General features: G+C 37.2%; 1 pseudogene across 1 annotated transcript; it reads right to left on the reverse strand.

The window, feature by feature from the left end:
• Positions 1 to 747: 747 nt before the first annotated feature.
• LOC311625112 (peptidyl-prolyl cis-trans isomerase A-like) lies at positions 748 to 1,397 on the reverse strand (annotated as a pseudogene). Its single transcript has one exon. The product of its transcript is annotated as a peptidyl-prolyl cis-trans isomerase A-like (transcript).
• Between the last annotated feature and the right edge of the window lie 10,039 nt (positions 1,398 to 11,436).

Genomic DNA, 11,436 nt, shown 5'->3' on the forward strand with positions numbered 1-11,436 from the left:
GGGCATGCAGGAGGCAGCCAATCAGTGATTCTCTCTCTTCATTGATGTTTCTGTTCTCTTTTTCTCTCCCTTCCATTATGAAATCAATAAAAATATACTTTAAAAAATTGGATGTGAAAAATTGCCTGCAATTTTTTTGACATCTTGCCTACAAAAAAAAAAAAATACATTACTTAACATGAAGGAGAAAGTATGTTTACTTATTGTGTAGAGGTGCTTAACATATTTTCACACTAACACACAATTATTTTATTGTTTTTAATAACACATTTCAACATGTGTTTTTAATTTGTAGAAAGGAATATTGGAAAGTATTCAAAGGGCATGACCTATACTATTATTACTGTAAAGTATAGGGTATTTACATTTGATGCTAAGATTATGTCTTTTATTGATATTTTCTTATTTTAGATTCATTTATTCATTTCTAATGTGCTTTTGATAGGCTCATTGACATTCACTAAGACTTATAAACAGCATTTTTGTAAAAGCACTTCCATCTTACCATAATGGTATTTTGAGTGGTGTAATATCTTCAAGAAAATTATCATGACCATGAACTCTTTTGTGTTGTAGTATTCATTGAATATGAATATTTTAGAATATATTTATTATAAAAATGAAAGAAACTGCTCCATAATCATCAACTGAATATGTTGTTTTCCAATTTGTTAACGTCCAACATATTTTTTGACATACAACTGTTTAGTTTGTATTCCATAATCATAAACTGACTTAATGCTGCAATCCAGCTAGACTGGGAAGGGGTAAGGAAATTATGGATCCTAATAAACTGTCCAGAGCACAAAGATTAGAGAACATTTCAAGCAAATTGGGGTGAAGGGGTGCTCGCCTGAGCTACAGAAGGAATGGTCTGGTGGTTAAGATAAAACACAAGTCAAATTTATTAGAGTTGTCCACAGTCAGAGGTGGTGATCTTCTTGCTGGTCTTGCCATTCCTAGACCCAAAGGGCTCTATGGCTGTCACAATATCCATGCCTTCCTTCACCTGCCTGAAGACCACATGCTTGCCAGCCAGCCACTCAGGCTTGGCAGTGCAGATGAAAAATTTGGAACAGTTTGTGTTAGGTCCAGCGTTTGCCATGGACAAGATGCCAGGACCTGTATGTTTCAGGAAAAAGTTATCATCCTCAAATTTCTCCCCATAGATGGACTTGCTGCCTGTGCCATTATGGCATATAAAGTCACCACCCTGGCACATAAATCCCATAATAATTCTGTGAAAGCAGGAACCTTTATAACCAAATCTCCTCAGTGCTCAGAGCATGAAAGTTTTCTGCTGTCTCTGGAACTTTGTCTGCAAACAACTCAAAGGAGATGTGGCCCATGGGCTCGCCTTCAAAGGCAATGTTGAAGAACCTGATCGGGTTCACCATGGCTGGTCACTGGTTTCGGGGTGGCAGTATCTGCTAAGACTCATCATGGATTTTGAAATAATATAAAATTATTGAAATGTTGAGCAGTTATCTTAAAATATAAGTTGTCAATTCCCCATGTCTGCTATATTTCATGGAATTGGCTTTATCCTTTCCTGAACATTGATGTAGAAATCAAAATTTGATAACATCATTGTCCTCTTGAAGAGCAGAAATACTTTAAAATATTCCATAAGAATTGACACCATTTGGAATTATAAAATTGTAGTTTATGCTTAGAAAAAATCTTAAGGATTCACCTAATGTATGTATATATGTGTGTATGTAGGTATGTGTGTATGTGCATTTGTATATAGTCCTTAAAGTAGCATGAGAAACAGAGATAAGAAAAAAAAAGAAAGAAAAAAAAGCAGCTGAAACCAGTGTGGCTCAGTGGATAGAGCGTTGGCCTGTGGACTGAAAGGTCCCAGGTTCAATTCCAGTCAAGGGCATATACCTTGGTTGCGGACACACCCCCTACAGGCACACCTCCAGTAGGGGGTGTGCAAGAGGCAGCTGATCAATGTTTCTCTCTCATAGATGTTTCTAACTCTCTATCCCTCTCTCTTCCTCTCTGTAAAAAATCAATAAAATATATTTTAAAAAAAGAAAAATAATTGTTAGTATTCTGCCATTTGTGTATTTTAATTTCCATCTAAAAAGGGTTATTAGAACATTTACTGCAGGGGTAGTTTTCTAGCTAGTTGACCTAGGTCTAGAATTCAGTCCTTGTGCCCCCCTCCCCACTTTTGTATTATATATATAAAATTGATTTCTTTACAGAGAGGAAGGGAGAGTGATAGAGAGCTAGAAACATCAATGAGAGAGAACATCGACCAGCTGCCTCCTGTACAACCCCTACTAGGGATGTGCCTGCAACCAAGGTACATGCCTTTGACTGAAATCCAACCCAGGACCCTTCAGTATGCAGGCTGAAGCTCTATCCACTGAGCAAAACCAGTTTCAGCCATTGTGTCCCTTTTTAAAGTTGAGGTCACAGGTAAGCTCTCAACCTGACATCCTATGTGAAGACTGTCCCCAATTATTATCTGGAGATCCAAAGCATACTAGGCCAAATGTTGAATAGAAGCAAAACACTTTATTTTTGCTTACCTGATTGGTAATTTGCATCTGAGTTGTGATTTTAAAATCTCAGTCTTCTTCCTAGGAACTGACTATGCATTATCATCAGTTATTAGAAAGTGACCCTGTGTCTTTCTGAATGCTGTGTGCCCTGACTTGAGTTCCCATTTGGATAATTCCCTAACAGAAATTATAAGTAAACACACAAAACATAATGTTGCTCAAGTAACTAGGCTTCTGGGAACTAATTTTTTTACACATAATTTATGGCTGCAGAGTGTGTATCAGGCAGCAAGTAAAATAATCTCACAATGAAAGGGAAATATCAGATTATTTTGGCTTTGTTTCTCATTAGTGGGGTTCTGGGATATTCTCACCCCATCCCTTCTTTCCCCAAAGAATTCCTCCAGTGAATTCAATGAAATACCATTTATTACCTCATGTATATGCCATAAGTATCCCACCATCTCAATCTCCTTCAAATCTATGTGTGTGAACATACTGCTTCTAGCTACATAGTATGTCCCTGCCCCTCTCAGTACTCTCTCAATTAGCCTCATTATGAATTTCTGATATAAACTGTTTCACACTTATTCCTGCTTCCTAGGGAGACACATTTGGATAATTATTTGAGTCAGGTGGCCTCAGTTCCTGCAAGGCTGTTTACTGAGTGCACTATTATGCTGCAGTCCACTTTCCAACATATTTCAAGAGAATCCACCAGTGGACAAAGTAGCTTTCATCTGCTCCTATTATACCCTACATGGCTTAGGCACTAAATCAGTATTTCTTTGTGCTTTCAATATATATGAAAATGGAACAGTTTGATTTTTTTTCTCCACTTCCTCTTGTCAGAGCTCTGACAGTCGCCTCCCCTCCCCCTTGCAGAACAATGGGTGAGAATGTACGCTAATATCACATACTCTTCTTTTCGGATCAAAACCACTGGTTCCCTTTGATACGACCCACTGATTTAAGAAGAGATGAATGCAGCTCTCTTGCCACAGGAGATCCCTTCTGGCTCTTCATGCCAACACACACGAGCATGTCTTCTGTAAAATATGGCAGATCTGCTGGCGGAGTCTTTGGTGAATAGTGTTCTTGCTGGATCTTGAGGGGTCAAGGGCAAGGTAGAATATAGAGTCCGAAGGTGACAGGAGGCATTTTCTCCCAGAGCATTTCAAAAAGGTTCTGATCAGGCGCTGGGGCTGCCGACTATTGTTCTGTGGACCTTTCCAAAGTTGTGTGCACTTGATCCGGTTGACTGCCAACTTCACCTGCCACCTCCCTGTGTTCTTTCTTTGCCGTAAAAACGCACTTCCTTCTATCTTTAGTCATATGTGACTTGCCACGCTGGTGGCAGAGTCCTGGATTCTCCTGCTTCCTGGAGCTTTGCTTCAGACCTCTGTCCCTGTATATTAAAAAAATAAATAAATAAAAGCCTTTCCATTGGCCACTTTTTAATAATTAGTCAGGGGACTCAATGGTAATTCCAATTATACAACTGAACGCGTGTAGACATAGATGTGTACAAACACTTGGAACCATACGAAAGAACACGACTGAAAGGAAGTTATAAACATTTAAACATTGGCACCAGTATTAGAACTTAGCCTACTCTATGAAATAATGTGAGATACTAGAAACCCTATGTAGGCCTGGATTATAAAAGCTACTTTTATAGAAGACAGATCTAAAGAGATGCCCTTGTTTAACTTTTCTTTTTCTGTTTCCTCTGCACATTGTAATTATAGCCATTTCCTTTGAATATATATTTTTGGATCATGTTACTCTAATCATCAGTTTTAAAAATGTTTCAGTAAAATTCTTACTGAATGAATTCTGGCTCCAGAATATGACTTTTTTTTCATATCTTGTTCATATCTCTAGTGTATTGAATTCCTGCTCCCCTTATTTGATTCTCTTCCTTGCGATGCCACATCTGGGGAACTCAAATGACTGATGTCACTTCTCCTCAATTAGCTGCCCTGGGTTTCTCCTCTCTGAAAAAAAAACGCAAAGGAAGCCTGATCAATCACTATCCCTCAGATGCAAAGGGATGGCTGTGGCTTCCTTGTTACTGGGGAACTGGCAGTGGAATGACATGCTCCCACAGCCAGGCACCGGGCTTCCTGCACCATAACTGAACTCTGTGCCGGTGTCAACAAGCTACATGAGAGGTTTAATGAACACCCAGAAAGCACAGGTCTCTTATTCCTCAGAATGTGACAGACTTGACACAAAGTTAGAGTGGCTCTTCCCTCGTTCCAATCATGAACATTGCTTGTGATCACTGTCGCCCTTTGTGGTGCAATGCCTTTGGAGCTGGCACAGTGGCAGTACTATTTCTATGGTGCTTTCTCCATCAGCACCTTTCAAATGAGTCAAGCAAGGTCCAAAGATGCCATTTGAATGACAACCTGTAACTCCATTGGCCGGCACATTATAAAGTGGGCATTTTTATATTTCCCTAATAATTGTAATTTTAAGGTTGAGGAGAATCCCCACTAAGTTAGAATTTCTTTGCATGTGTTGATATTGAGTCTACACCTTTTATATGACCGGAGATAAATTTCCAGTTGATATCGAACAGCCAGCTTTTGTCTACCAATGGGATTTGTGCTGCCTCCCAGGCTCAGAAACAAAGCACGTTCTTTCCCTCCAGTGGTGGCAGTTACATTTAATGATCTCATGACTTCATTCCCAAATTCTTTTCAAAATAAATACATTCAGAATATTAGAGATGAAGGGAGCACACACAATAAGCATAACATATTTATAAAAAGTATGTCAAATTCAAGTTCTCATATGTCATATAAAAAGTTTTCAATGTGATTAAGATGTTTCAGGGAAAGCCAACATTCTGAAGAGATCAAACTCTGTCCCATAATGATACAGCTCATTGAGCTATGCTAAACAGAATATTAGAATACATTCTATTTGCATAAAGTGTGTTTTCTGAGAGATTATGAAGCAAATCCAATTTCTAACCTTCTAAAAGAAAAGAGGGGGGATCTTACATGTGACATTTCTATCCCTTGCTGTTTTTAAACCTGACACAAATTTTGATATCAGCATTTTGAACCTGATATTTATTACAGCTTAAAGAATGTGCCCACTGTCTGCCTCCTGCCTGGGACTAAGCCAGCTCCTGAGGAGGTGTTATGCAATTTAAAATAGCCCCGAGGAAGCCTTCTGGCAGAGCCTGCAGTTCATTCTGTATATATGTGTGTGTGTGTGTGTGTGTGTGTGTGTGTGTGTGTGTGTGTTTCTAGTTATATTTTATTTTTGAAAACCCACATTAAAATATAGTTGGATGGAGTTTAGTTTGGACTCATGATAGCTGCACATACTATTTAGAATTGAACACTTTTCAATGATGAATGACAGTTATTTTCCTGTCAACTGCCATTCTGCAGGCAAATATTAATGAGAGCACTGGCTGTCTTCTTTGTCTTGAGATGGGTAAAATAAACAAAGCTCCACCGCAATTATGCCACCTCAGGAGAAAAAGCTTCTGTTTGTGCCTTATGAGGAAAGAAAAACTAAGGAGTGAGCACGTATGTGTGGTCGCCTCTTATGTGACAGTCACTGACTTGCTATATTAAATCTGTCAGCAGAAATGCTATTCACCATTTTATTAAATTGTCTTGTCTCCTTAGTCAAAGCTAGTTGGGGGAAAAAAGCCAAAAAACTTACAGCCGTTATCAAAATGTATCCTGATTAAATCTTTTTGTTGGCATTCAAGGAAATTTCATTGAGAAATGCTCCAGATAATGATACTGAACACAGATGAAACTACAGAAAAATTGAATGTTTTCTGAAGAAAACATGGCCTTCAGTACTTGTGCATATGCTTAAAACTCTACACAAATATTTTTACTTAATAAGAATGAAGACACAAACCTAACTCTCTTGTCATCTCTCCCTTCCTTTCTCCAAATTTGCTATTTGAATTGAAGTAATAATAGCCCAGCTTAAAATTTTCCATATTTTAATATCCTTTAAATCTTATAATAACATTTGATGGGTATAAAATATTAAATGAAATAATAATGCACCATCTTCTTCAAGGGAAAATATTTTGTGGGAAAGCAAGGTATCTGGATCATGGAAATTGAGTAGACATTAAATGAAAATATAAGCTTCAGAATTCATTTTCACACACTGCCAAAACTACTCTATCCAACTACTCTGACATTTGAATTTGTGTTTTATTTTTTTCAAAAATAGTCTCCTACCACAAAACAATTTCTAAAAACAAGCACTCAGGCATATACAGAAACTCAGATAATTACTTCAGTATCTAGTATCTTGATAAGATAGCTGAACACAGTTTCCCTTAAGTAGTAATATTACATGAAAAACAGAAACTTTATTTTTCTTTCTATAATTAAACATAGTAAATGTTAGACCTTGCCAAATTAAGTCACTCAGTAAAATAAGCCATTAGATAATAAAGCAAATAAAAACCTAAACAATAACCATTCCAGTAAAAATTTTCTATGATCTACCTACCACCGTAATTAAATTTCTTGTTAATTTCTGCATTCTATTTGGCAAATGACTATCTTAGAAATATTTGCTTTGTTTTACATTTCATGCCAATTATTAACTGAACTCACTGTTGATTAAAAAATTAAATGTTTTATTATTTTAATGTTTTTTAATTGATTTTTTTTTTTTAGAGAGAGGAAAGGAGAGGTATAGAAACATCAATGAGAGAGAAACATTGATCTGTCTTATCTCTTGATGGGAGTGTGTAGGTTACACACAGAGGTAAGGGTTGATAACAATGGGTTGTACGAGGTGAGAACTAGACTGGGTAGAATTCCAAAGCACCCAAGGACCCCAAGTCCTTCCCAAGAATACATAGCTTTGATCATTGCCTCCAGAGTTGACCATGGCCTCCAGAATGCAGCGAGACTTGCTGGCAAAGTGACAGATTTAGAGAACTCCAGCTCAAACCTGGGTCTTATGGGCAGCTGGCTGCACAGATCCCTCCTGGTCATTTTATGAATCTGATAACAATGTCACCCCCCAAATACTGTATTACAGTGGCCTTATATTGTATCATCACATTTAGTTCTGATAGCAGCCCTCCCAGGTAGATACTCATAGTACCTCTTCCACTTTTGCACGGGAGGAAATAGAGGCACAGAAAGATAAACTGCTTGCTCCAGGTAAAACAGTGATTTTATGAAAGAGCAGGCTTCCAATCTATACTTCTTAGCTCTGTGCTCCAGTTACTACTGATAAAAATGCTCACATAAATTAAAATGTTGCTGAGACTGGTTTGGCTCAGTGGATAGAGCGTCGGCCTGGGGACTGAAAGGTCCTGGGTTCAATTCCGGTCAAGGGCATGTACCTTGGTTGCGGGCGCATCCCCAGTAGGGGGTGTGCAAGAGGCAGCTGATCGATAATTCTCTCTCATCGATGTTTCTAACTCTCTATCCCTCTCTCTTCCTCTCTGTGAAAAATCAATAAAATATATTTTTTTAAAAATGTAAAGGAAAAAAAGCAGGGGGAGTTAGCTCAGGGGAAAATAAAATGTAAAATGATTTTTGAACTCCTATTTATACTGTGGAAGGGCCTTTGGCTGGATGTTGACATTGGATGGCTCATTTCAGTGACTTCATTTGGAACCAAACTTGTTGACTGGCGTATCCTGTCACTGCCTTAAGGACCAGTTAGCAGATCATATTAAGATGCCTGCTAAGTCTGTTGTGCTGGCTGGCTTTTCGGAGGTCATGCTCTGCACTTTATCCTGAAGAAACAGAGATGAAGGGATTCACCTCACAGCATGAGGTGAGTTAGATCTGTAAGAGCTCTCAGATCAGCTCTTCTGACTTCAAGCCCTCCCCCCGTTGATCATTTCCAAGCTGCCTCTTCCCATAAATGTGAAGGCCTAAACATAATACATGGAGCCCAAGCTTCACACATTTATGATATGTTTTCTCACGGGTCAAATAAGTCATTCATTATTTTCAAATACTGTCAACAAATAGATAAAATGACTACATGAAGTGAAGAACCAGATATATTTAAGTAACTGAGCAGACCCATTAACTAAATACTAAAATGTTACTTATTTGAAGTAAAACTTTATAGAAAAGGAAAAGAAATTAAAAGTGTGATTAAATTTTAAATAAATTAGTGTTTTTAAAACTTTCAGATTTGACAGCACTGCATAAAATAACTTCTGCTCTCTACAGAGGAATATCTAAAGATGAGTCAAGATAATTAAAAGTAATAAAACAATTTTATTTTTTTGGACCTATCTTATGTGCCCAGCATTTTCTCGAGTGTTTTATTATTTCGGTAATTTTTAATATGTTTGAAACTATGACCAACAGACTAATTTTGTCACCATTGACTGAACAATTGATAATAGACTTTCAATAGGATTCAGAATATACTTGCTTAAAATTATTTAAAAAAAGATATTGAAACAACAAGTAATAGCATTCTCAGGCATAGCATGTGTAAGATAGAAAATGAAATAAACTGGCTCTTGAGTCACATATGCGTTTAATTGCACAGAAATGATACCAGAAAAGTGTTCATCAATTATAAAATGACAGAAATTCTTAAACTGTGTTTTTGAGATTATTTGCATATAATAACAACCATGTATCACCTTTGTGAATATTAATCTATACTCATTCTGGAGGTTTGTTTTGTTTTAACTGCCACACTCTTTGGTAGCCATGACATTGTCTAATATATAGTAACTAGTCAGATGCAGAGAACTATCTGGGAAAGTCTCTAATTTTGGAAAACAAATCTATCTATAATTATAGCCTTCTTACTATATACCCAACAATGTCATCATGTTGTTTTCAAGCTGATACATGTACTTATTTAGTCTTCTGAAAGACACAGCCATATCCAATGGTATTTGCTTATGAAAAAGTATTTAAACAATTCAGAATAGCTGGAAGACTTCAAATTTTATAAATAGAAGGGCCATCTATTTCAAATAGACACCACATTACGTGTGCAATATTCAAATTCCCCTACTAACTACACACTGCATGGAGGTACAACCACAGTAGATGTCCTAACAGACCTGCGGGGCACTCTTAAATATGTAGTAATGCTGCCTTGATGATGCCAACCTTTTTTACTTGTTCTTAAAGATATATCCTGCAATAAAGGGAAAAATCAGCATAAGCATTTATATCTGACATCTAAAAAAGGAGGGGGAAACAAAAGTCCACTTTAGTTTTGTTTTTCATTTTAAATAAATCAATGTATTATAAATAGATTAAGAACACTTCTGCTGGGAAGAAAAGAACAAAGAGTCACAGTTTTTATTTTCATAAGGTTCTGAAAATGCCATCCTTGTTCAGTGAAATCCCAAGGAAAGTTTGGGTTTGCTCACTTACTTATTTTCACTTGTAAGTGAACGATTCTTTGAAGCAACTTCATCAGAAGTGAGAACACTTCTACAACCTTTCCTAATTCCACATGCTCTATTGTACTTGTTGGGTAAGAACTAATATTTATGAATGGTGATGCCCAAAATATCTGTCTACATTCTAATTCTGGTCCCTGCAAATGAGAGATTATCATGGATTATCCAGATGGACCCTAAGTCAAATCCCAAATGTCCTTATAATAAGGAGATCTGACACATGGAAGAGAAGGCTGTGATGACAGTCAGAAATTGGAATCTTGTGGCCCTAAACCATGGAAACCAGCAGCCACCAGACCTTAGAAGAGGCAAGAAACAAATTGTCCCCTCGACCCTCTGAAAGGAGTGTAGCACTGTGACATCTTGAAGTTGGCCTTCCACCTCTAGAATGAAGAGAGAATAAATTTCTGTCATTTTTAGCCACCAATTTTTGGCAGCCCTATGAAAGTCATACAAAAGTCACAGGAAAGTGCTGTAATTCCTACATTAGCAAAAGTAGTTGTAAAAAATACTCCAGAGATCAAATGACTTGCAAACCAATATTCAGCCATGTGGTTTCTAATGTAAATACAAACACTAGCATTCTTGAAGACACAATTATGTTCACTTTCCACATGGTAGAGGACACAGATGAATCATTTTTATACTTTAACATATGGTCTCATATCCATGCTCAGAATTGAGATATGTGATATGCCATCACTCACATCCCTTCCATTGGAACAAAACATTTCCTTCAGATTGCACAGCCTGCTTGGGAGAGTCAGTTGTCAATATGTTTTCTCAGCTTGTAAAATAATTAATGTGACCGGTAGAGAAACATCCTACATGAACCAGATAGGAATACCTTTCCTGCTCATTTTAGTTCTCAGGGAAGTGCAAACTTTCTGTTCAGGCTTGTTTGTTACCTTGTAGGAATTCCACTGGGTTGAACCATCCTAATTCATATTTGATGTAACAATTGAGGGATTTTTTTTATCATTAGCTCTAAGAGAAAGTATAGCATGTATTAAGCAAAACCTGCAGTTAGTTTTCTAAGGAAAAGACTATATTTCTCAGAGCTTTGAAGAGACTAAAAGAACACCACACACACACACACACACACACACACACACACACACACACACATGCGCGCCTCATAATCCCCTAACATACTCTAGTCATTGGATACACACTTATACTCTAGCTTCTGTCACTCTGGCACTTGCTGTTCACTTTCTGTGTACCTGCCATTTTTTCAGTGCTAAGGGGAAGATAATACCCATTAACATATTATGTATTTTACAGGGAAAGTTAATCCATGTCACCTGTTATTTATAATCCCAATAATAATTCAATTTCTTAATTTATTGGTTGCTTCCCAACACTGAGTATGACATACAGGTATGAAGGTCTCTATATGTGTTTTTTGGCTCAATGAGTGGTGAATCTCAAGCACCTTAGGGCAGCTCCTGGCTTATTATGTTTAATAATAAATGTGGAATTTCTAAAAGAACA

Source organism: Pipistrellus hanaki (assembly GCF_964339955.1).
Source record: "Pipistrellus hanaki genome assembly, chromosome: 6".
Taxonomy (NCBI): domain Eukaryota; kingdom Metazoa; phylum Chordata; class Mammalia; order Chiroptera; family Vespertilionidae; genus Pipistrellus; species Pipistrellus hanaki.